The sequence below is a fragment of the Mobula birostris genome, chromosome 18 (assembly GCF_030028105.1).
Source record: "Mobula birostris isolate sMobBir1 chromosome 18, sMobBir1.hap1, whole genome shotgun sequence".
In the NCBI taxonomy this organism is placed as follows: domain Eukaryota; kingdom Metazoa; phylum Chordata; class Chondrichthyes; order Myliobatiformes; family Myliobatidae; genus Mobula; species Mobula birostris.
The window spans coordinates 65,103,123-65,129,914 of NC_092387.1; the positions used below are offsets into that span (position 1 = coordinate 65,103,123).

Sequence of the window (26,792 nt, forward strand, 5' to 3'; positions counted from 1 at the left end):
CAATGTTTTCCAGTACCAGTGGCCTGGGTTTATTTACCATTGCTGCCTGTAAGGTGTTTGTACGTTCTCCCCGTGACCGCATGGGTTTCCTCTGGGTGCTCTGGTTTCCTCCCACAGTCCAAAGACGGACCTGTTGGTAGGTTAATTGGCCGTTGTAAATTGTCCCGTGATTAGGCTAGGGTTACATCAGGGGGATTCCTGGGCAGTTCGACTCAAAGGGCCAGAAAGGCCTATTCTGTACTATATCTCAATAAATAAATAAAATTAACCGGTACGTCTTTGGACTGCAAGTGTTTGTTCCATATCATTCTCGACCTTTCTTTTTAATGTACCTACGCAGGTATCTTTTCAATGACACAAATTTGTGAAGCATTCCGTATGTATTTGGGAGCAGCACGGTCGCGTAGTGGCTACTGTAACATTTTACCCCACCAGTGATAGGAGTACACTTCCCACCGCTGCCTGTAAGGTGTTTGTACAGCCTCTCCATGACTGTCTGCACTTCCTCCATGTGCTGCAGTTTCCTCCCACACTGCAAAAACGTACGTACAGGTTAGGAGGGTTAACATGCTATGTTGGCGTCAGAAGCTTGGGGACACGTGCGCGCTGCTCCCAGCACACCCCCGGACTGTGGTGGTTATTGACGCAATTGATGCATTTCGCTGTATGTTTCAATGTACACATGGCAGCATAGAACAGAAAGCAGTACAGCACAGGAACAGGCCATTTTGTCCACAATGTTGTGCTAAACCAGCAAAAATGTAATTTTTTAAACCCAAAAACTAATCCCTTACCTACACGATGTCCATATCCTGCCATATTCCTCACATTCATGCGCCTACCTAAATGATCTTAAAAGCCTCTAATGTATTTGCCTCTACCACCATACCTGGCGGTATATTCCAGGCATCCACCACTCTCTGAGTAAAAAACTTAACCCTCACATCCCCCTTTGAAGTTACCCCCTCTCACCTTCAATGCATGCCCTCTGGTGTTAGACATTTCAACCCTGGGAAAAAGATACCCCCATCTACTCTATCAATGCCTCTCATAATCTTATAAACCTCTATCAGATCTCCCCTCAGCTTCTGCTGCTCCAGAGAAAACAGCCCAAGTTTATCCAACCTCTCGTTATGGCACATGCCCTCTAATCCAGGCAGAATCTTAGTAAACCTCCTCTGCACCCTCTCCAAAGCCCCAACATCCTTCCTAAAGCTGGACACCCAGAGCTACGTGAGATACTCCAGCTGTGGCCTAAACAGCGTAAAATAAAGTTGCAACATAAACAGAGTTAGTCAAGTGAAGTCAATCTTTCAAATGTTGCTTATGTACCTCATTCAGCCACTTCCTGTATGGGAGTGGGTGTTAAAGTGTGGGGGGCCATGCGTGAGTGTGTGTGTGTGTGGGAGCACACCTGTGTATGAGAGTGAGAGATTTTGTATGGGGAATGAGTGTGTGCAGATGAGAAGAAATGCAGGTGAAAGTGAATATAAGTGCTCATGGTCGAGTGAGAGTGCAGAAGTGTGTATCGGAGAGAGCACAGAAGTGTGTGCTTCACAGAGAAAGTGCAGGGATTCAGGCACAGGTGCCAGGGTGCGATTGTGCAAGGTGGAGACTGCATGGGTGCGAGAGAGATTGTGCGTACAAAAAAGAGTGCATGTGTGCGTGACTGGGAATGCATGTGTGTGCATGAGAGTCAATGCATGTCAGAGTTAAGAGTGGGGGCGGTTGTGGTTAGAGCAAGTCTAGGAGTGAGCATGTGTGAGAGAGGGAAGCATATGTGTGTATGTGGAGTGAGGTCTGTAGTGTGTGTGTGAGTATGGGGAGGGGCAGTGGGAGTGTGTGCAGAATGTTGTATCTGTGCTGGGGAGTGTGTGTGAGAGAGAAAGAAAGAGTGTGAGTGAGTGAGTGAGAGAGAGGTTACTTCTGTGAAGGAAGTGGTGGCTACCACATGATAGTTTCAGGAAAGGCTCCCACACTGAACAGCGCAGCTTGCAATATGTCTTTTATTTTATCCAGTATTTTCTAACAGTTAGTAGGGCAGCGTGCAATGAAACGCTCACACTGACATGCACACAAAACACATTTTTTAAAAATCCACTAATATTCAGTGCTGTAGAGGCTGTGCAATTGACTAGAGCTGCTGTAACCCCTCCTCCCTCCTCCACAATCCAGGCAACACACACATACATACACACACACACACAAAAAGACTGCCTCTTCTAACTCTGCATATCAGACAGCCACCAGCATTGCCTAAATGCAGAGTCTTTTCTGTAGCCTAATTAGCATGGCTACTTTGATGGATTTAGACAACAGCACTCTGAAGGGGGAAAGCACCGCGTTAGGTGTTTTATCTTGCTAAATGCCCAGGGTTTCCTCCCTCCTTGTCCTGCTTGGTGATGCCTCAGTAATTCGCCGTGCACACTTGTGGCGGTTCCTGCCGACTGAATTGATCGGTGCTTGTGACTTTGGCTGGGCTCCAAGACGGTGCTCGCTTTGCTTTGTGAGACGCATCACCCCTGCAGGAGTTTGAAATGTAAGCTGCCTGGATTTTTTTTCCGCTTTTCCCTTCTGGCAAAGTGCCGTGGCTGCCCGTGTGATGTGTGTAGAGGGGAGAGGGAGATGGATGACTGCTAAACTGGAAGATCATCAGTAACAGCGTTCCTCCACTGAGCCTAACAGATAAGTGACTGCTTGATTTTTTTTTTCCTGATCGTGTTGGAGTGAGGGGGGGGTGGTTGGAAGAGAAAGATTTCCTCTCACGCCCTCATTAGCACCCAGTGACTGCTTTTCCTTCTCATTTAAAGCAGTCTAGACATATTCCACAGCTAAATGCAACAGGATTTATGCCTGCCCCTGGTGCAATAAATGGCTGTCAAGTTTATTTGCAAAGGGGGTCTTGTTCAGTTTGATTCTGGCTCCATTGTCTAAGCCCGTTGGCATGGTTGTATTAGCGGGCTCCATCTGTGATTGGCTTTTCCTGGAAGCCAGGAGGCTGGCAATGAATAATTAATGTACATTGTGCAGGACAGAGAGAGAGAGGGGGAGAGAGAGAGAGAGAGAGAGAGAGGGAGGGAGGGAGGGAGGGAGGGAGGGAAAGGGAGAGAGAGAGAGCTGAGTGCCCTGAGAAGGCTGCCTCTGAGATTAAGGCAGTCTCTGACTTCCTTTGTCCTCCTGAATTCGGTTGTGGGCACACAGGCATGGTGGTGGAGGTTGTGAGGAGGCACGGTCAGTGGGCTGGGGGGGGACGAGGAGTGAACATTGCAGTTCCGAAGCAGCAGTGGCCTGCTGAAAGGAGCGAGTGTGCACGCTTTTTTTTTGTTTCTTCTTTCTCCTGGCAGGATTATGGGTAAGGTGGCGTGCTGTCAAGTGGAGCAGGCAGCAGAGAGAATTTTTTTTTAAAAAAACAGATTACAACAGGAAAGTAGAACACATTTGCATATGATGGCTGCTCACTGTACTGCCTGGAGGCAAAAGATTCAGAGGAGGGGTTGGAAGTTGAAAGGGGCCCTGATTTTATAAGCCACTATCATGGTTGCTATAAGGGGGTCCCATGGGGGAGAGAGAAGGAGAGAGAAAGGCTGAACCAGCCTTCTTTCCAGGGTTTCCTGCTTTATATTACCTGGGCCAAACCAAGGGAGCGCGCTTGGAGGTTGAAGTCAAGGGAAGCTTCTCGTTTTTAAACAGCGGTTCACGAGACCTGAGAGGTTTGTCTGCAGTGGTTTTCCATGAAATGCGCGAGGCAGGTATGATGAAGGCTGGTGCTGTTGACCCTCAATCAAGGGGAGTTCTGCAAGCTGTAGAAGGGGATGGAGGTGCTTCCCCTGCTAATGGCACAGTAGGCCAGCTTCAGGTCTTTCCAGGTGACAGGAATGGCCATTTACACCTCAGTGGAAGAACTGTAGCTCGTTGGTTATTGGAACATTGGTAAACGAGACCATGTGGGTTTCTCTCACATGGAGTCCCTACTGGTGTGTGGACATCTACAATGAACTGTTGTTACGAGGAACATGCACAGAATGCTGGAGGAACTCAGAAACTCAGGCAGCATCTATAGAAATAAATAAACTAGCAACATTTCAGGCTGAGACCCTTCACCAAAGGAAGGGAAAGATACTGGAGTAAAAAGATGGGGGGAGGAGAAGGAGGAGAACCTAGTCAGTGATAGGTGAAACCAGGTGGGTGGGAAAGATAAAGGGCTGTAGAAGAAGGAATCTGATTAGAGTGGAAAGTGGACCATAGGAGAAGGGGAAGAAGGAGGGCACCAGAGGGAGGTGATAGGCAAGTGAGGAGAGGAGGTAAGAGGCCAGAGTGGGGAACAGAAGAAGAAAGGGAGAGGGGAAAAGCAAAACAAAAAAACCAGAAAGAAGTCAATTTTCATGCTGTCAGTTGGAGGCTGTCTATGAGGTATTGCTCCTCCACCCTGAGAGTGGCCTCATCTTGACAGCAGAGGTTGTTATGAGGGGCTTGGTCTGTGTTTGATGAAGTTGTGGAAGAGTCTGTGCCAGTAGTTAGTTGAAGAAGTCCATCATTTTCAACTGTGGCATTTGACAGTCGTTCTGACATTCAGATTGTTGCTGGTCTAGTTTGAGGCCCACGCAAACAGTCAAGAGGAAGTGTGTACTGCTGGTATGTGGGTGGCCAGCCTTCACTGATGTTCGCCCTGCCCACCTCTAATGCAGGTCATCGGCAACATTCAGATTGGGGCAAAGTTCAAGCCCAGGACTCAGACACAAGAGCTTCTGCAGATGCTGGAGATCCAGAGTAACACACACAAAATGCTGGAGGAACTCAGCAGGTCAGGCAGCATCCACAGAGGGGAATATAAAGCCCTGATCAATGGTCTTGCTGGAACATCAGGCCTTTATTCCTCCCCATAGATGCTGCATGACCTGCTGAGTTCCTCCAGCATTTTGTGTGTTACTCAAAACCAAAACTTGTCAGACTGTATTATACCGGTATTTCATTTGATTGTGCTGTGATTTTGGAAATCGCTGATCTGCAGCTTATATTCTCTGACGCTTCTAACATGAAAAAAATTTGCTGAAGTGTTCGTTATTGGAAGTTATTTGTGTTCTAACTTGTTCAGTTCTCTGTAAACTTATCCTCACTCATCAACTTTGTACTCCTCATCAGTGTATACCTGGTTTCACTTTTATTTTGTATTTAAAGGTAGAAAGAACATAGACCAGTACCACACAGAAACAGGCCCTTTGGCCCACAGTGCTGAACTGAACCAATTGAATTAGTAATCAAATGCTAACTAAACTAATCTCCTCTGCCTACACAATGTCCATATCTTTCCATTTTCCTCACATCCAGGTATCTATCTAAACGTCTCTTAAATGTCTGTAATGTATCTGCCTCTCCCACCATACCACAGTACATTCCAGACATCCACCACTCTCTGTGTGTAAAAAAAACCCTGCCCCTCACATCTCCTTTGAAATTACCCCCCCCACCTTCAATGTATGTTCCCTAAGATGTGAGAGAATAAAAAGCTCTTCTGCCCCAATGAGCCCGTGCTGCTCAGTTATACCAATTAACCTACTTACCAGTATCTGGACTGTGGGAGAAAACCAGAGCACCCTGAGAAAACCTACACAGTCATGGAAAGAGTGTACCAAATCGTTACAGACAGCAGTAGGAATTGCACCCGTGTCGCTGATCACTGGCACTGAGAAGCGTTACACTGACTGTTACATTACAATGCCAGGTTACTGTTAGTCAGATCACCTTCCAGAGCTTCTGGAGTCAGACACGGTAAGCACTAGCCCTAGCCTTATGTCTTTGCAATGGGAGAGGGAACTGGAGCACCAGGAGGAAACCACACAGTCTCAGAGAGGATGAATAAGCGCCTTCAGGTCGGCTTCTGACACACCATTGGGTCAGTGATTCTCCTTGGCCACAAGGTAGCAAGAATCTTCTGCAAGCACTTGTGGGTGTCAGCTACTCCAAGTTGTGAGCTTTCCCATACCCCTGAGTCACGTAACTATACTCTGCTTCCACAATTGGGTTTCAGTTGTCTGAGTTATGGAATTGAGGAATCACAACTGACCCAGGACTTCTCCATTTTCTTCCTTGCTTAGCCTACTGTTCGACTGCAACTTCAACTAATTTACATCAAAATCACTGACATATGTCATAAAATTTGTTGTTGAAGCAGTGCAAGTGCAAAACATACAGATTATGGAAAGTTACAAGACTTAAATAGTGAAAAAGAGGTCATGTTCATGGGCTGTTCAGGAATCTAGTAGTGGAGGGGAAGAAGCTGTTCCTAAATCAGTGTTTGTGGATCTTCAGGCTCCTGTTTCCTCCTCCCCACTGCTACTAATGAGAAGAAGGCATGTCCCAGATAGAGAGGGTTCTTCGTAATGAATGCTGCTTTCTTGGGATACTGGCTCTAGAAAATGTTCCTAAAACATTGAGTGTAGGTCTCAGGCTCCTGGACCTCCTCCCTGATGGTAGTATTGAGAAGAGGGCAGATCCCTGACGGTGAAGGTCCTTCATGATGGAAGCAAATCAGCCAGAGGAGAAGGGAAGTGATGGGTAAGGGCAATGAGCTGATTGGTAAATGGAGGAATAGGTGAAAATGATTAATGAAGTATGCTCATGGGTTCATATCCCATTCAGAAATCTGGTGGCAGAGGAGAAGAAGCCATTCCTAAATCTGTGAGTGTGGGCCTTCAGTCTCCTCTCTAATGGTAGTAATGATGGGTGCCACCTTGAGGTATTGCGTCTTGATGATGTTCTCAATGGTGGAGTAGGTTGTGTCATGATGAACCTGGATGAGTGGGAAATCAAATATAAGAAAAGTTTTTGGATAAACTGGTAGAAGGTTTGGAGTTGCATATAACCATTGATATTTAGAACTATCAGAGATGAGAGGGATCCAGTCTGGTGGGATTCTTCTGCCCTTTGTTTGCTTGCCTTCTCAGTGAAATAATTCAGAGTTCTGAGCCAGGCAAGGACACATAATTGGCCTTAATTCAATCCTCCTTTCTCTCAATGCTAGTGAAGGCCAGAGAAACAATCCTGAGGCTATTCTAGCTACTAAGATCCTGGAATTCAGCTGGATCATTTGTATTTAAGTCCATTCCTCTTCCCCTCTTGCCCAGAGGTCTGACTAAGGAAAGTCATTGAGGAAGAGCAGAGGAAGCCTTGCTGTGCATCTCACTCTTCCATTTTACATGCATGAAAGAAGTATGGAATGAAGAAAGATGTTTTAGAACATTGAATTCTACAGCATAGTACATGTCTATTGGCCCATGATATTGTGCCAACATTTATTTAGTTATTGATTGAGATACAATGTGGAACAGGCCCTTTCAGCCCTTTGAATCTCACCACCCAGCAACCCTCGATTTAATCCTAGCCGAATCACAGGACAATTTATAATGGCCATTTAGTCAACTAACTGGTACATCTTTGGACTATGGGAAAAAATAGGAGCACCTGGAGGAAATCCACACGGTCATGGGAAGAACGTACAAACTCCTTACAGGTAGCAGCAGGAATAATCTGACCTTTCCCTCCTACATATATCCCTCCACTTTTCTATCATTCATGCGCCTATTTAAGAGTTACCTCTACCAGCACCCCTGGCAGGGCGTTCCACGCAGCCACAACTCTCTGTGTAAAATAAAATCTACCTCTGACATCCCCCTTATACTTTATTTCAATCACCTTAAAATTATACCGCCTCATTTTAGCCATTTCTGCCCTGGGTTTAAAAAAAAGCCTCGTTACCCTGATCCAGTTGATCACCAGTTATATCAGTTAAGGAAGCAAGTCTTTCTTGTCAAAGTCAAAAGTCAAAGTAAACTTATTATTAAAGTACATATATGTCACCATATACAACCATGAGATTCAATTACTTGCAGAATAGAATTTACATGAAAACTATCCATAAAGAGGGGCAACAACCAGTGTGCAAAAGAAGACAAACTGTGTGAATAAAAAATAAATAATACTGAGAACATGAGTTGTTAGAGACCTTGAAAGTGAGTCTGTAGGTTGCAAAATCAGTTTCGAAGTTTGAAATCAGAGTGGAGCTATGCACCCTGGTTTCGATGCCCGATGATTGTAGGGTAATAACTGTTGTTGAACCTGGTGGTGTGGGACCTAAAGCGTCTGAACCTCCTGACTGAAGGCAGTGGTAAGAAGAGGGCAAGGTGGGGGTGTTTGGTGATGGATGCTGCTTTCTTGTGGCAGCACTCCTTGAAAAGTGATTAATGGTGGGGAGGGCTTTGCCTGTGATGGGCTGGCTATATCTATCAAAGTTGTCCATTACAGCACAAAATGTCTTCATGGTGTCCCTTAGTTCATTCAAAGAGTCCAGTGCCCTAAGCTGTCAATCTTTTGCCTCGTTCCCTGCTGAACTCTGGCTGAGCTGCAGTGAGTAAAGCCACTGCTTCTCAGCACCAGAGAGTCGGGTTCAACCCTGACCTTGGGTGCTCTCTGTGTAGAGTTTGCATGTTCATCCTGTGACCACGTGTGTTTTCTCCCGGCTGCTCTGGTTTCCTCCCACATCCCAAAAACGTGCAGGGTTGGCAGGTTACCTGATCACTGTGAAGTCTGTAAATCAGCAATGGAAACTGAGGGCCATTGATGGGAATGCAGGAAGAATTCGTGTAAATGGGTTTTGTAGATGGTGTGTACCAGTGGGCCAAAGGTGCTGTGACTGTGACTCTCATTTCTGTAGCACTTAAAGCAGCTTGTGCTGAAGTAAACAGGAAGTTCCCGGTCTGTAAACAGGAAGCAGGAAATGTGCGTAAATAAAAATGATAAAAAAGCACTTGTCCAGTCTTTCTGGTGAAGGATCCATATCGGCTGAGCGTCACGCTAACTCTTCTGCTTTTCCAGGACAGACAAATGTGGCGTTTGCATTAGCGACCAACAGTCTCAGATGTGTAGGGGCCTCCGGCAAGTGTCGTCATACTTCCAGCACCAAGGCAGCGTGCCTACAATGTTAAACAATACCCAGCAAGTGTACAAGACAGACACAACAACAGCAAAGCAAACCCCTTCCTACCCCCCCACCCCCCCACACACACATACACACCCATCGGGCGTCACTGGCCTTCATCCTCTGGCTCACCAACAACGGACCCTGACCTCCGTCGTCAGGGACTGCTGAAGCCTGGCATCCGGACCTGCCCTACGCAGACCTCTGACCCCGGGACTCACTGAGCTCAGTGGGGTCACCGGCCCTTGACCTTGCCCTTGCCCTTGGGGCTTGTCATCCACAGTCCCTGACCACAGAGATCTTTGGACTTCATCCTCAGCACCTGCCAACCTGACCTCTGTCCTCGGGGATAGCTGGAGCCCAACATCCAGACCTGTTGACTGACCTTGGGCCTCCGGTCCTGCCCCACAGGAATCCCTGATCCTATTACTTACTAACCTTGGGCAAAGTGGGGGAAATTACTAGCCCTCATATTTGGGGCCCGCAAGCTTGCGTCGCTGATCATGGGGATCACTGGGTGACCCAACCTCTGTCCTGGGGGTGAGCCAGTTCAAAAACACTGGAACTCATTCCAGGGAGCAGCTGTACATCAACAGAGAGGAAGTGAATCCTTGAAAGAAACAAGTTGCCATAGTGGGAATTGCAGTAAGGTGCTTGTCACTATCAGCCAGAGAGTGGAAAGCTGGAAGAGTAAAAAGCAGCACAAGTATTTGGTTGGTTTCCTTGTTCCACTGTCCACGTGGTCAGCTATTCCCTTCAACACTTCAAAAGGCATGACTTTGCAAGCAGCACTTTGAAAAGTTGGTAGGATTAAAATTAAAATCCTCTCTACCGAGTGGATCTTGGTGATCCCAAACATCAGGAACTAATTTCATACAGCAGTAACTAACTCTTGAAACTAAAGCAACACATTAGTGTAACACTTTTCAGCATCAGTAACTCAGGTTCAATTCCCACTGCTGTCCATAAGGAGTTTGTATGTTCTCCCTCGTGACTGTGTAGGTTTCCTCAGAGTGCTCTGGTTTCCTCCCATATCCTAAAGACATATAAGTTAGGGCAGGGTTTCAACCTTTTTATGACATGGACCCCTACCATTAACCAAGGGTTCCGTGGAGCCTTGTTTGGTGCCCCTGGGTTATGGTAGGAGGCTAATTGGTCACATGGGTGTAATTGGGCAGTGTGGGTTCGTTGGGCTGGAAGGGCCTTTTTATTGTGCTGTGTCTCTAAGTAAAGAACATCTTAAAAAATGATAATTTAATTAACTGCAAAGTACTTTGGAAGGGCCTTTTATTATGCTGTGTCTCTAAATAAAACATTTTTAAAAATGGTAGTTCAGTTAACTGCAAAGTACTTTGGGGCATTTAAGATCGTGAAAGGTGTCACACAAATGTAATTTTAGGCAAAGAAAACAAAAAAGGGACCAACTAGCGTATTTACAGAAACACTTAGATAGGGCAGTTGAATGCTGGAAAAATGAAGGTCTATGTGGGAAGGGAAGGGTTAGATTTTACAGTGTGTTCTGGTTGGCACAACATAGTGGGCCGAAGGGCTTGACTGTGCCGTCGTGTTCCACGTGCGATGTAATTGGTGGATGGGATTCACGACATTGCTTCAAGGGCTGACATAGATCAGATTGGATGAAATACCTCCATCACTATTGTGGGAAAATATAAAATCAAATCGAACGTGAGAAGTGGAATATCCTGAAAATCCTGATGTAGATTAGGTCACAGGAGACTCCGATAAAGTTGATGGGCATATGAGAGATTAAATTACAGCAAACAGTGCATGGAACGCCCTCCCAGGCGTGGTGGTAGAGGCAGATATATATGTTAGGGACATTTAATAGACCTAGATTGGTACATGGACGATAGAAAGGTTTGCAAAGCACACTATAACTGTTGGACAATTCTTAATACTGAGATGTATGGTTTAATAGAAGGGAGCATAATTTTAAGGTGATTGGAGGAAAGTTAGAGATAGAATAGCAGAGGTAGGTTTTTTACACAGAAAGTGGTGGGTGTGTGGATCACATTGCCAGTAATTGTGGTAAAGGCAGATATATTAGGGAAGTTTTAAGAAACTTAGATAGGCACATGGATGAAAAGAAAAGGAAGGGTCGTGTGGGAGGGAAGGATTAGATTGATCTTAGAGTACATTAAATAGTCAACATAACATTGTGGACCCATGTGCCTGTATCATGTTCTACATTCTATTCTATTGTCAGGAAGCAGCTATTTTTAACAAGCCAATGTTAAAAATATTTTTACACCAGCGGCCCTCGGAAAGAGGAAGTGTAGATGTGTGCTTCAGCAGCAGACTGGTGTACCGGGCCGACCGTAGTCTCAAAAACCCTCAGTGATATGGTGAAAATATTACCTCCGCACAGAATGAGTAGATTATTGCGTAAGGCCTCATCTAAATTGCAGGGTGATCTCAGAAATGTTGCTGAGTTGAAGACAGGGCAGTCTGAATAGCAGAAATGTCATACTGATTTTCTTATCGTGGTAATTTACAAAAGGTTTATATGTACACATGGAGGAAAACATTTTAACTTACATGAACACTTTAAGTACTTTTATAAAACCAATGAGGTTCATTAGAGTGATCCTGGGAATGTGAGAAATTTTAATGGGTTCTTTTTTTGCCTGTAAGGAGCAGAGTCTCATGCATGATGTTTACATAATTTGATAATAAATGTACGTTTGTACTTTGATGTAAGAGTTAACATGAGGAGCATTTGACGTCTCTGGGCCTGTAGTTGCTGGAATTTAGAAGAATGAGGGGAAAACTCATTGAAACTTATCAAATATTGAAAGACCTGAATAGAGTGGATGTGAAGAGGATGTTTCCTTATATAGGGTGAGTCTAGGACTAGAGGGAACAGCCTCAGGTTAAAAGGACATCCCTTTAGAATAGAGATAAGGAGGAATTTCTTCAGACAGAAAGTGGAGAGTCTGTGGAATTCATTGCCACAGATGGCTGTAGAGGTACATTTAAAGCATGGGTTGATAGGTTCTTGATTATTAGGGCAGGAGAATGAGATTGAGAGGGATAATAAATCATCCATGATGGAATGGCAGAGCAAACTTGATGGGCCAGATGGCCTAACTTTGCTCTGATGTCTTATAGTCCAACAGAATTTATTCAGTTCCTGCTTAAGTGTATCTTTAATGTTTTGCCTTGTGTTCTCTATAGTGGCTGTGAGTCTCCAGCCATGATGCTTTGCTTCAAGCCCTCACACCTCATCTAATCTTAGAATATAGGCAGTGTAAGTTCACAGAATGATACCGGTCTCAAAAGGGTTAAACCAGAAGGCGAACATTTCCTTGTCCCCACAATCTATCTTGCACCTCATTGTTCGCTTGCACTGCACTTTGCCTGTAACTGTAGCACTTTATTCTGCATTCTATTACTGTTTTCCCTTGTAGTACCTCAATGCACTGTTGTGATGAAATAATCAATATGGACAGAAAGCAAAACAAAGTTTTTCGCTGCACTTCAATACTTGACAATAGCGATCACAGATCGAGGATCAATTCCCGCTGCTGTAATCTCGTTACCAAAATGTTCATACCCAACTGCTGCTCACTGGATCTTTTTTTTGCCCTATTCTCTGTAAACTCTAGAGACTGCTATATGTGAAAATCCCAGGAGATCAGCAGTTTCTGAGATACTCAAACCACTCCATCTGGCACCAACTATCATTCCATGGTCATAGTCAATTTGAGCACATTTTTTCCCCATTCTGATGTTTGTTCTGAATCACAACTGAACCTCTTGACCATGTCTGCATGCTTTTATGCATTGAGTTGTTGCCACATGATTGGCTGGCATTTGCATTAACGAGCAGTGTACAGGTGGCCACTGAGTATATTTCTTAGTGTAATTAGTATTTTTAAGTATTGCACTGTACTGCTGCCATAAAACAACAAATTTCACAACATACTGTGTGTCAGTGATACTGATACGAAGTTAAGTTCTTGGTCGACTAGAGTTTTGGAGTTCTCTGTGTGCCACTGAGAGGGCAGACAGTTTCAGTTTTGATCTCATCAGCAATGCAGTATTTTGCAGCTCAAAAATTTGTTGCTCAGGACTTGAACCCACAACCTTCTGACTCAGAGGAAATTAGCAGAACCCACAGACCCACAGCTGACATTAGATCATGACCGTTCTGAATCATAACTCCATTATTAGACTGGGAAGATTCTTCCACCTGGCCTGTCTGCCTATTTGTAAAGTATTGAATAAAGACCCTTTACATCTGCAGCTTCAAACTCAATCTTCATTAGCTTTTTTTTTCTTTTTGTAATCTTTAACTTCCCCTTAACTCCATTGAAGTTTTAGGATGAAAATCACTTTGAGAGAAGAGAGTTCGTGGTCACCAGCATGGTTGCTCACTAGATGTGGGGCAACAGCAGTTTTGTTAGTTCACTGTAAGATGAGAATCATTTGGGATGATAAACGCAAACGATTCTGCAGATTCTGGAAATGCAGAGTAACACACACAAAGTGCTGGAGGAACTCAGCAGATCAGGCAGCATCAATGGAGGGGAATAAGCAGTCGAAGTTTTGGGCCAAGACCCTTCATCAGGACTGAGAAGGAAGGGAGAAAAAGCTGGAATAAAAAGATGGAGGAAGACGAAGGATTACAACCTTAGAAGGCAATAGGTGAGGGGGAAGGTAGGTGGAAAGGAGATGAGCGGAAAAGGTAAAGGACTGGAAAAGAAGGAATCCGATAGGGGAGGGAGTGGACCATGGGAGAAAGGGAAGGAGGGGCACCAGGAGGAGGTGATGGGCAGGAGAGGAGAAGAGAAGAAGAGGGGAGTCGGGTAGCGAATGGAAGAAGTAGGGGGAGGGGGGGAATTTTACCGGTAGGTACAGAAATCAATTTTCATGCTGTCAGGTTGGAGGCTACCCAGACTAAATATGAGCTGTTGCTCCTCTAACCTGAAAGTGGTCTCATCATGGCATTAGAGAAAGCCAGGGACCGACAAGCTGGAATAGGAATGGGGATTGGAAGTAAAATGAGTGGCCTCCAGGAAATTAGTCAGGTGTATGTGTATAAAAGTTGTGAGGTCACACTGACAAGGTCATCCTTGGAGTACTGCATTCAGTTGTAGTTGCCTTTCAATGGAGAACATGTTATTAAACTTGAAAGAGTGTTGAATAGATCTACAAGGTTGTTGCCAGAACTTGAGGGCTGAGTTAGAAGGATAGGTTGGGCAGGTGCAGGATGCAGGGCTTCGGGTTCTTGGATCATTGGGATCTCTTTTGGGGGAGGTATGACCTGTACAAAAGTGACGGGTTGCACCTGAACCCAAGAGGGACCAATATTCTCACAGGCAAGTTTGTTAACGCTGTTGGGGAGGGTTTAAGCTACTTTGGAGGGGATGGGAACTGGAGTGAAGGGACTCAGGATTGATCGGATGGTAAAAAAGCAAAGATAGCATGCACTCAGACTGTCAGGAAGAGCAGGCAGATGACAAAACTGCAGCCAGCAGGGTGAGTATCAGTGCAGTAGGGATGTAGAATCAAAAAGGGTAGTGAACAGAGTAGTCAAAGTGTTGTATCTCGATGCACAGAGTAGAAGAAATAGGGTGGATGATCTTGTTGCACAATTAGAAATTGTCAGGTATGATGTTGTGGCCATCACTAGATCATGGCTGAAGGATGGTTGTAATTGAGAGCTGAATATCCAAGATTACATGTTGTATTGAAGAGATAGGAAGGTAGGCAGAGGCGGCGGTGTGGCTCTGCAGGTAAGGAATGGCATCGAATCAGTAGAAAGATGTGACATAAGATCGGAAGGTGTTGAATCCTTGTGGGTTGAGTGCAGAAACTGCAAGGGTAAAAGGATCCTGATGGCAGTTATATATAGGCCTCCCAACAGTTAGCTGGGATGTGGACAACACATTGCAACAGGAAATGGAAAAGGCATGTCAAAAGGGCAATGTTATGATAGTCATGGGAGACTTTCACATGCAGGTCAGTTGGGAACATCAGGTTGGTAATGGATCTCAGGAGAGTTGAGTTTGTTGAATGCCTACGACATGGCTTTTAGAGCAGTTTGTCATTGAGCCAACTAGGGGATCAGCTATGCTGGATTGGGTGTTAAGTAATGAACTGCAGGTGAATAGGGAGCTTAAGGTAAAAGAACCCCTAGGAGACAGTGATGAGAATATGATTGAGTTCAACTTGAAATTTGATAGGGAGAAAGTAAAGTCTGACTTAGCAGTGTTTCAGTGGAATAAAGGAAATTACAGTGGTATGAGAGAGGAGTTGGCCAAAGTAAATTGGAAGGAAATGCTGGGAGGGCAGCAGAGCAACAATGATGTGAGCTTCTGGGAAAAATGACGGAGGTGCAGGATAGATGCATTCCAAAAATAGAGAAACACTCAAATGGCAAAATAGTACAACCATGGGCGATAAGGGAAGTCAAAGCTAAAGTAAAAGCAAAAGAGCGGGCATACAACAATGCAAAAATTAGTGGGAAGATAGAGGATTGGGAAGCTTTTAAAAACACAGAGAGCAACTAAAAGGATCATTAGGAGGGAAAAGATGAACTATGAAAACAAGCTAGTGTAATATCAAAGATGATAGTAATAGCTTTTTCAAGTATGTAAAAAATAAAAGAGAGATGAGAGTGTATATAGTTCTGTAAGAAAATGAGGCCAGAGAAATAATAATGGGGGACAAGGAGATGGCAGATTGCATCAGTTTTCACTGTGGAAGACACTAGCAGTGTGCCAGATGTTGTAGGGTGTGAGGGAAGAGAAGTGAGCACAGTTACTATTACAAGGGAGAAGATGCTCAAAAAGCTGAAAGACCTAAGGGTACATAAGTCACCCGGACCAGATGAACTGTACCCTAGGGTTCTGAAAAAGGTAGCATTAGAAATTATGGAGAAATTAGTAATTTTTCAAAAATGATTGGACTCTGGCATGGTGTCAAAGGACTGGAAAATTGCAAATGTCATTCCACCCCTTAAGAAAGGAGAAAGGCAGCAGAGAGGAAATTATAGACCAGTTAGCCTGACTTCAATGGTTGGGAAGATGTTGGAGTCAGTTGCTAAGGATGAAGTTATGGAGTACTTGGTGACACAGGACAAGATAGGACAAAGTCAGCATTGTTTCCTTAAGGGAAAATCTTACCTGATGAACCTGGTGGAATTCTTTGAAGAGATTACAAGTCAGATAGATAAAGGGGATGCAGTGGATGTTGTATATTTGGACTTTCAGAAGGCCTTTGACAAGGTGCCACACATGAGGCTACTTACCAAGTTAAGAGCCCATGGTATAACAGGAAAGTTGCTGGCATGGCTGATTGGTAGGAGGGAGCAAGTGGGAATAAAAGGATCTTTTTCTGGCTGGCTGCCAGTGACTAGTGGTGTTCTACAGGGCTCGGTGTTGGGACCACTTCTTGTGCTGTATACCAATGATTTAAATGATGGACTAGATGGCCTTGTTGCCAATTTGCAAATGATACAAAGATTGGTGGAGGGGGAAGTAATGCGGAAACAGGTAGGCTGCAGAAGGGTTTAAACAGAATGGGCAAAAAAGCTGCAAATGAAATGCAAAGTTGGAAAATGCATGATCATGCACTTTGGTAGAAGAAATAAATGTGCAGACTATTTTCTAAATGGAGAGAAAATCCAAAAATCTGAGATGCAAAAGCCTTTCGGAGTCCTTATGCAGAACACCCTAAAGGTTAACTTGCAAGTTGAGTTGGTGGTGAGGAAGGCAAATGCCATGTTAGCATTCGTTTCAAGAGGTCTTGAATACAAGAGATGGGATGTGATGCTGAGGCTTTATGAGGCACTGGTGAGGCCTCACCTTGTGTATTGTGAACAGTTTTGGGCTCCTCATCTATGAAAAGATATGTTAGCATTAGAGAGGGTTCAGAGAAAGTTCACAAGGATGATTCCAGGAAAGAAAGGGTTATCATACAAGGAACGTTTGATGGCTCTGGTCTCTATGTGTTGGAATTTAGAGGATGAGGGAGGGATCTCATTGAAACCTTTTGAATGTTGAAAGGCGTAGACAGGTGTGGAAAGGATGTTTCCCATGGTGGGAGAGTCTAGAACAAGAAGGCACAGATTCAGGATAGAGGGGAATCTATTTAAAACAGAGATGTAGAGAAATTTCTTTAACCAGAGGGTGATGAACTTGTGGAATTTGTTGTCGCAGGCAGTTGTGGAGGCTAGTTCGTTGGGTGTATTGAGGCAGAGCTTGACAGGTTCTTGATCGGACAGGGCATTGAAGGAACATCTGGCAGCTCTTGGGCTGTATTCCCTGGAGCTCAGGAGAATTGGGGGGGGATCTCATAGAAACATTCCAAATGTTAGAAGGCCTGAACGGATTACATATGGCAAAGTTGTTTCCCATGGTAGGGGATTCTAGGACAAGAGGGCATGACTTCAGGATTGAAGGACGTCCATTTAGAACTGAGATGTGGAGAAATTACTTTAGTCAGAGGGTGGTGAACCTGTGGAATTTGTTGCCATGAGCAGCTGTGGAGGCCAAGTCATGGGTGCATTGCAGGCAGAGATAGGTTCTTGATTAGCCAGGGCATGGAAGGGTATGGGGTAAAGGCAGGGGGGTGGGGATGAATGGAAGAATTGGATCAGCCCACGAAAGAATGGCGGAACAGACTCGATGGGCCGAATGGCCTACTTCTGCTTCCATATCTTATGGTCTTATGGGGAGAAGGCTGGAGACGGGGTTGAGGAGGTGAAAAAAGGATCAGCCATGATTGAATGGTGGAGCAGACTCGCTGGGCCAAATGGCCAATGCTGCTCCTATCTCTTATGGTCTTATGGCTCAGACTTTATGCCTTGAGTGCAGTCTTATTTGAAATGTGTTCTACCTTTTATTGGAGGAATGAATTTGTTTTTATTGGGAGAAGTTGCAAAGGACTCATTGTGTTCTAGAGTGCCAGAGCTGAGGGATGTCCTGATAGAAGAATATAAATTTATGGCAGGCAGAGATAGGATAGATAATCAGACCTTTACCCAGTGCAGAAATGTCAAATACTCAAAAGACATGAGAGTAACTTGAGGGGGAAAGTGTTAAGCAAGACGTGCAAAAGCAATTTTCTGCGCTGCCAGCACAAGTGGTGGAACCAGGAATGATAGCAACATTTAATCAGAGAAGCTGTTTCTGAAAATTTGAGTGTGTATCTTCAGGCTTCTATACCAGCTCCTCGATGATAGCAATGAGAAGAGGGCATGCCCTAGGTGATGGGGGTCGTTAGTGACTTTTTTGAGGCATGGCCTTTTGAAGATGGCCTCAGTGCTGGGGAGGCTACTGCCTATGTTGGAGCTGGTTGAGCTTGCAATTTTCTGCAGCTTTTTCCCGATCCTGTGCATTGGCCCCTCCATACCCAAAGGTGTGGATATGGATCTTGCCACAAGCAAAAGTGACCTTGCTTCTTTTGCCCTTGTGCTCAGCACAGACATAGTCAGTCAAACAGCCTGTTCCTACGTTCCTGTCCCTGGATCAATGATCAAAGTCTCTGGCTGAGAGTGCAATGACTTAACGACGAAGCCGTCAGATCACTGCATGGACAACCCTGGAGGCGGGGTATGGCTGGAGAAAGTGAATGGGGGAAGCTGAGCTGGGCTTGAGTGAAATATGTTGTTCTCGTAGAGAGTGTAGTGACCTTCCTCAGCCTCGTTCCTCTTCGCTGGAATGAACAGAAAAAAAGGCTGAAAGGTTGGCGGAGGGCCAGCCCTGCCTAATTTTTAAAACACTGAATCATCTGAGCAAGATGGTTTAGTTTCGGTCAAGGTGATGACTGGTTTGAGTAAAGTCTGAGAACAAAAAACACAAGATTTGCATTTCACTTCCCTTTCAGATAGTTCCAACACACTGCACAGCCAATGAAAATCACAGACTTGAGACACCAGTGAAAATTCCTCTTCAGCCTTGGTGTCATGGGTTCTTTTACATTTAACTGTGTGAGCAGCTACGCCCTCTCTCCCCATTTGAGTATCATCCCTTTCTAGAAAGATGTCACATTAAAAGCTGCTCCACAACCTAACCACCTATGGGACAATGCAACAGCACAGTACATACTGGAGGGAAGAGTGGCGCAGTGGGTGGAACTGCTGCCTCCTGACCGCAGGTGCTGTGTGTGGGTGTGCGCGCGCGGGCAAAGTGTGTGTTTCTCCTTGTCACCATGTTGATTTCTATCAGATACACTAGTTTCTTCCCGCATCCCAAAGGCATGAGTAAGTGTGTACGTGAGTGATGGAATCTGGGGGGAAAATGATGGAAGTAATAGTTTATAGATGTGTAGTGGAGAATATATTGACTGGCTGCATTATGGCCTGGTATGGGAACACCAATGCATTTAAATGGAAACTCCTACAGAAAGTAGTGGAATTGGTCCAGTACATCACGGGTAAAGCCCTCCCGACTATTGAGCACATCTACACGGAACACTGTTGTAGGAAAGCAGCATCCATCATCAGAGAGCCCCACCACCCAGGCCATCCTCTTTTCTCAGTGCTGCCATCAGGTAGAAGGTACAAGAGCCTCAGGACTCGCAATGCCAGGTTCAGGAAGAGTTACTAGCCCTCAACCATCAGGCTCTTGAATAGTAGGGGATAACTACACATCTATAGAGAAGTCCCTTCAACCAATGATCTCACTTTAAGTACTATCTCATTGTCTCACATTCTCATTATTTATTGCTATTTACTTATATTTGCATTTGGACAGTTTGTTGTCTTCTGCACTCTGGTTGATCTTTCATTGATCCTGTTACAGTTACTATTCTATAGATTAGCTGAGGATGCCCACAGAGAAATCAATTTGAGGGTTGTGTGTGGTGACGTATTTGAACTTTGAGAATAAAATGGGATCATGGTAAGAAATGAGTGGTTGTTGGTTAGCAGGGTGTGATGGAGAGTGTTCGGTAAGTGTACTCCTTACACACACATTCACTCACACACAAGCCTAATGATTGTGAGTATGGTAATGGTAAATGAGCAGGATGTGAGTCAGTGCACGTGTGTAAGGGGTATGTTTACTGAGTGCTGTCTATTACACATGGACTGCTTGAGCCAAAGGCCCTGTTTCGCTGCAGTGTTGCTCTGTGACCCTGTAAGTCACCACTGGAGGGTATTCCAAGCTTTTCGGGCCCACAGTGAGGAAGCACTGAGAAACATGTTACTAAAGCACAGGGAGGAGGCCACTTGGCCCAGTCGGTCAACAAACCATCCAGTGCTAAAACGTTAGCTGTTCTGGCTTCTTTCTGCTTAATTTTCCAGACCTGATGAAGGGTCTCAGCCCAAAATATCGACTGTTTATTCCTCACTCTAGATGCTGCCTGATCTCCTGGATTCCTTCAGGGCAGTGCGGTAGCGTCATGGTTAATGAGGCACTGTTAGAGCTCGGGGTGTTGAAGTTCAAAGTTCAATTCCAATGTCACCTGCAAGGAGTCGGTACGCCCTCTCCATGGAATCTATGAGTTTTCTCTGGGTGCCCCTGTTCCCTCCCACAGTCGAAAGATGTACTGGGTAGGGTAATTGGTCATTGTTAATTGTCCTCTGATTAGGCTAAAATTAATCAGGTGCTTTGGTGCAGCGCGGCTCGAAGGGCCTATTCCACATTGTCTCTCAATAAACAATAAATAAATAAATTTTGTGTGCGTTACTCAGTTTCTCCATTCCCCTGCAAATTCCCCCATAACTACAGATGACATCTTCTGCTCTCTTGGGAGACATCAGAGAGCACACAGAGGCTTCTCTGGCTCTACTGAAACCTCTTCAAGCAGGCAGGGCACATGTTGTCAAGTCTCCTGGCAGGGAAGGCTTCAGAGCAAACAATGTGTGCCCAACTATCCAGGTCCGTGAACTTGCAAGTCACAGAATTGGAGGCAGGGCAGCATTTTTCACAGGGTACTGGCCTTGCTGCAGATATCTCTGTCTCTATGCACTTAGAGGTGGATGTTGCTAACTGGGAAAAGTAAGAACAGGAAATTGATTAGGTTATGACGTGGCTTCGTGGGTGGTGATTTTGGTCTGTGGGATGTTCAGTATTTCATAAATGTCATATGTATTCAAATCTTTGCACACTAATTTCATGAGGGCACTTGACTGGAGACGGCTTGGATAAGTGCTGCTGTCCTGCTTCCAAGGAAAGGTGTTGATGAATGTTATGGATATCTTAATCTATTAGGTCGCTGGGTTATTTTTACATTCAAGAATTAGACCATCAAGTTGCTTTAACCAAATGGTATTGGAATGATACCCCACTGCCCTTATAACCTGTCTCACTTCCTTCTGGTTCCTAACCAACTTCCCTCTATTCCATGGTCTACAGACCCACCTATCAGAATCTTCCTTCCTCTTTCTTCAGGATGTTGCCAGGACTTGGAACTATTGAGTTCCAGGGGAAGGTTGAGCAGGTTAGGACTTCTTTCATTGGACCAGGGGAGAATAAGGAGTGATCTTATGATGTTCAAAGTAGATCTATTCTCATAGTATGCATAAATTGTACAACATTGAGATTCGTCCCCTTACAGGCGGCCGCAAAGCAAGAAACACGAATGAACCAAATTTTTTTAAAAAGGCCAATGCCAAATGCGCAGACAGAAAAAAAAACACACACAATCACGTAAACAATAGAAGGGAGGGATAGCATTCAGAACAAAAATGAGTGCATAAGCCTGAAGCCCGGAGCAGCCAAAGTAGGCCCTCAGCCTCAGCCTTGGTTCCTCACACAGCAGGGCAAATTGCCGCGAGGCTCACAGACATGAAGCGCGGAGCAGCTGGAGCAGTCCCTCAGCCTCATTGCCGCGGAGAGAGCAAGCTGAATCAGCCTGATCGTCACCTCAGGTCCCAAGAACATCATAAAGAATATAGATAGAATCAATGCACATATTTAGGGAACCAAGAACTAGGGGGCATAGGGTGAGAGGGGAAAGATTTAATAGGGACAACTTTTTAACCCAGAGAGTGCTGAGTGTAGAATGAGCTGCCTAAGGAACTGGTTGAGGCAGATATATTAACAGCAGCTGCTCAGTTAGGAGAGTGTTAAACTGAAGATCATAAGGGTCCCTGGTGGGGAGCCATTTCCTTTGATAGCATAGTGGTTGGCACGACGCTATTACACCTCGGAGCTTTGCAGTTCAATTCTGGTGTACTCTGTAAGAAAGTTTGTACATTCTTCCTGTGTGTTCATGAGTTTCCTCCGATGCTCTGGTTCCCTCCCACAATCCGAAGACATACAAGTTCAGAGGTTAATTGGTCATTGTGAATAGGCCGCTACCTAAATAGGCAGGTTGCCAGGCAGTACGGCTTGTTAGGCCATAAGTGCTGTAAAAATGAGCAACACTTAAAAGTTCAGCAAACACAAGAAAATCTGCAGATGCTGGAAGTCCAAGGCAACGTACACAAAATGCTGGAGGAACTCAACAGGCCAGGCAGCATCTATGGAAATCACAAGACAAGACAAAGGAGCAGAAGTAGGCCATTCGGCCCATTGAGTCTGCTCCGCAGCTCCCCCATGAGCTAAATTATTCACCCACCTAGTTCCAATTTCCGGCTTTTTCCCCATATCCCTTGATACCCTGACTAATTAGATACCTGTCAATCTCCTCCTTAAACACCCTCAATGTTCGGGCCTCCACAGCTGTACGTGGCAATGAATTCCACAAATCCATGACCCTTTGGCTAAAAAAATTTCTCCTCATCTCTGTTTTAACTGGGTACCCTCTAATTCTAAGAGTATGGCCTCTTGTCCTGGACTCACCCACCAAGGGAAACAACCTTTCCACATCTACTCTGTCCAACCCTTTCAACATTCGAAACGTTTCTATGAGATCCCCTCTCATTCTTCTATACTCTAATGAATACAATCCAAGAGCCGACAGAAGCTCCTCATATGTTAGCCCCTGCATTCCAGGAATCATCCTCGTAAATCTTCTCTGAACTCTCTCCAACATCAGTATATCCTTTCTAAGATAGGGGGCCCAAAACTGCACACAGTATTCCAAATAAGGTCTCACTAATGCCCCATAGAGCCTCATCAACACCTCCTTACTCTTATACACTATTCCTCTTGAAATGAATGCCAATATAGCATTCGCTTTCCTTAACCGCCAATCCAACTTGGTGGTTAACCTTTAGAGTATCCTGCACGAGGACCCCCAAGTCCCTTTGCACTTCCGATTGTTGAATTTTCTCCCCATCTAAATAATAATCTATCCGATTATTTCTTCTTCCGAAATGTACAATCGTACATTTGTCAACCTTGTATCTCATCTGCCATTTCTTTGCCCACTCTCCTAAACTGACTAGGTCTCTCTGCAACCTTTCCGTTTCTTCAACATTTCCTGCTCCTCCACCTATCTTGGTGCCATCTGCAAACTTGGCCATAAAACCATTTAATCCATAATCCAAATCATCGATACACATCGTAAAAAGAAGCGGCCCCAACACCGACCCCTGCGGAACACCACTAGTAACCGGCAACCAATCAGAATAGGATCCCTTTATCCCCACCCTTTGCTTTCTGCCTATCAGCCAATGCTCCAGCCATTTCAATATCTTTCCTATAATTCCATGGGCTCTCATCTTATTAAGCAGCCTCATATGCGGCACCTTATCGAAGGCCTTTTGAAAATCCAAATACACAACATCCACAGCCTCTCCCTTGTCAATCTTATTCGAGATTACCTCAAAAAATTCCAATAAATTGGTAAGGCAGGATCTTCCCTTCATGAAACCATGCTGGCTTCGGCCTATCTTGTCATGCACCTTGAGGTATTTCTTAACCTTGTCCTTGAGGATTGACTCCAATATCTTTCCAACCACCGATGTCAGACTAATAGGTCTGTAATTTTCTTTTTGCTGAATAAATAGTCAACATTTCGGGCCAAGACCCTTCATCAGGACTCCTGAATCCTTATTGGTCCCAGTGAAGGGTCTCGGTCCAAAATGCTGACTGTTTATTCCTTTCCACAGATACTGCCTGGCCTGATGAATCCCCAACATTTAGAAGTTACTTGGACAGGAAAAGTCTAGGAGGTTGTGAGTCACAAGCAGGCAAGTAGAACTAGCCCAGTTGGGAAACAGGCAGTCAAAAGGACTGTTTCCAGGTTGTATGACTCTGCGACTTTATTTTTAAAATATCAGTACTGTTGGAAACAAGCTGCATGTCATATGTGTTTCCACCATAAACTGGGGCATTGGGAACTACAAGGCTGAACAAGTTTAAACAGGTCCTTTGCAGGAGTCTCAGTACGTTCTCCCTGTGGAGGTTTTCCCAGGTGCTCCTGTTTCCTCTCCCAGTCCAAAGCCCTACCGGGTAGGTTAATTGGTTATTGTAAATTGTCCTGTGATTAGGTTAGGGTTAATCGGGGTTATGGGGTTGCTGGGGTGACACCACTCGAAGGGCTGGAGGGCCTGCTTTGTGCTGTATTGCTAATAAATAATGTGGGAATTTATAATGGGCATTGGCAGTGTGTGTCAGAGCAACATTTTTAATGCATTGTTGATGAGAATTGCAGAGAGTAATCAAATCCTAAATAGGTTTGAAGATCAGGTATAAAGTCCTGACGAAGGGTCTCAGTCTGAAACGTCGACTGTTAATTCCTCTCCATAGACACTGCCTGACCTGCTGAGTTCCTCTAGTATTTTGAGTGTGTTGCTCTGGATTTCCAGCAATCTCCAGAATCTCTTGCGTTTAAGTATAAAGGGAGAAAGTTTTAAAGTGGTAATTATATTAATGTGCATCCAGTTAGAATGAAGGAATTGTTTTTCGTGAGAAACAGAATAATTAGACCCCACCCAAAGCTTCAAAATGATGTGTGCAACTAGGAGGGAGGTTCACTGGCCCTGTTTTTGGTACGTTGCTTTGGGTGTGGTGTAAGAATTTCTTTCCCAATTTGCTATAAAGAAAAATCAAGCTTCAAACTGCACATTGGTTTTTGCTGTAGAAAACTTTGGTGAGGCCACATTTGGAGTACTGTTTGTAATTCTGCTCATCACATTACAAGAAGGTGCGGTAGAGGTTCACCAGGATGTGGCTTGGGTTAGAGAGGATTAGCTATAAGGAGAGAGAGGTTCAACAAACTTGGCTTGTTTTCTCTGGACCGTTGGGGGCTGGGGTGGGGGGGTGGGGTGACCTGATAGAAGTATCTAAAATTATGAGAGGAAAAGATAGTGTTTTTAAAATATTTCTTTCGCGATATAGCATGGAGTAGGCCCTTCTGGCCCTTCAAGCCATACTAACCCAGCAGCTGGCAACCCCAATTAACCCAACCTAATCATGGGACAATTTACAATGAATAATTCACCTACCCGGTATGTCTTTGGACTGTAGGAGGAAACCAGAGCACCTGGGGAATACCCATGCATTCCACAGGGAGGACATACAAACTCCTTACGGAATTGTGCTGGAATTGAACTCCAAACTCCAAAATGCCTCGAGCTGTAATATCTTCATACCAACCGCTATGGTACCGTGGCACCCTGGATAGAAATGTCAAATACTGAAAGATATGGGTGTTATTTGGCGGGGGAGGGGGAGTTTAAATGAGATATGCAAGACAAGTTTTTTTTGTATTTGTGGTTGGAATACACTGCCAGGGGAATTGGTGGAAGTGACAGCAACGTTTAATGGACATTTAGACAAACTGAAAGGATATGGATCATGTACAGGCAGAAGTGACTTAGTTGAATTTGCCATCATGTTCAGTGTAGACATTGGGGGCTGAAGGGGCTGTAGAGTGTTCATGTCCAGCCAAGACTCGGTGGCCAAAGCCACCTCTGTGAGTCCGCTGGGGAAGTCAGGGCCCTGTGTCTGTGAATCCACAAGCCCGCTGGAGGCCAAAGAAGACAGCCTGTCCTGGTGTTAGAGGACTGTGTATGTGCATAGTGTGGTCAGTGGGACAGGGGGAAGAATAGTTAAACTCTACAATTTGGAGCTGTTAAAAGTTCAATTACCTCACATTTTCCTCTTTCAGTCATCCATTTCTGCGGTTGAGAGAAAAACTGCAGATGCAGGAAATGTTCAGCAACTCCATCAACATCTGGAAGCTGAAACATCTGGATAGCATCTTGAAGAAGCATCTTGACATACTAGACAGGGCCTCCCTAGTGATTTACAGGGATGACACCAAAGATGTGGGAAAGTACTACAGGAAGACATTAAAAGAAATTAAAACAATATTTTTCTCTTGAGGAGCAAAGATTGAAAGGTAGCCTAACAGAGGTCTTAAAATGATGGAAGGGTTTGATAGAGTGGATTTAGGAAGGATGTTTCTATTTGAGTGAAAGATGATAACTGAAAGCTGTCAGTCACAAGATGTGGGAGGAACTCAGCAGGTCAGACAGTTGTGCATTGCTCTGGATTTCCAGCATCTCTTGTGTTTATAGAAGGTGTCATTACAGGCAGACACCAGGAAAACAAATGGAGAACTCAGCAAAGGTCTCATTACCAAAAGAGTGCTGAGGGTTCTGTGTTGCAGAGGTTTGTCCATCAAGCATTAACAAGGACAAACGGCTTCCTATTTCAGGGGCGGCATGTAGCATAGTGGTTAGCACACACTTTACAGTACCAGTGACTTGGGTTCAATTCCTGCCGCTGCCTGTAAGGAATTCCCTGTGACCATGGGAGTTTCCTCCAGGTATTCATGTTTCCTCCCACAGTCCAATAACATTCCAGTTGGTAGGTTAATTGGTCATTGTAAATTGTCCCATTGTTAGGCTAGGATTAAATCAGGGGATTCCTGGATGGCATGGCTTGAAGGACCAGAAGGGCCTATTTCGCACGTTTTCTTAATAAATAGATAAAATGTGGAGCTT

At 44.8% G+C, this 26,792-nt stretch overlaps 1 protein-coding gene across 12 annotated transcripts in view; it reads left to right on the forward strand.

Annotated features, from left to right (window-relative positions):
* Window positions 1–26,792, forward strand: part of zmiz1a (zinc finger, MIZ-type containing 1a) — a 451,595-nt gene that overhangs the window by 353,056 nt on the left and 71,747 nt on the right. For 5 of the 12 annotated variants that reach the window (XM_072282828.1, XM_072282830.1, XM_072282832.1 and 2 more), the window contains exon 1: window positions 24,006–24,029. The exons of 6 other annotated variants lie outside the window; for them this stretch is intronic. The gene's annotated coding sequence lies outside the window, so the exon portion shown is untranslated. Of the gene's footprint in view, window positions 1–24,005; window positions 24,030–26,792 lie in introns of those variants that run through there. One more of the 12 variants, XM_072282838.1, reaches the window with a different exon arrangement.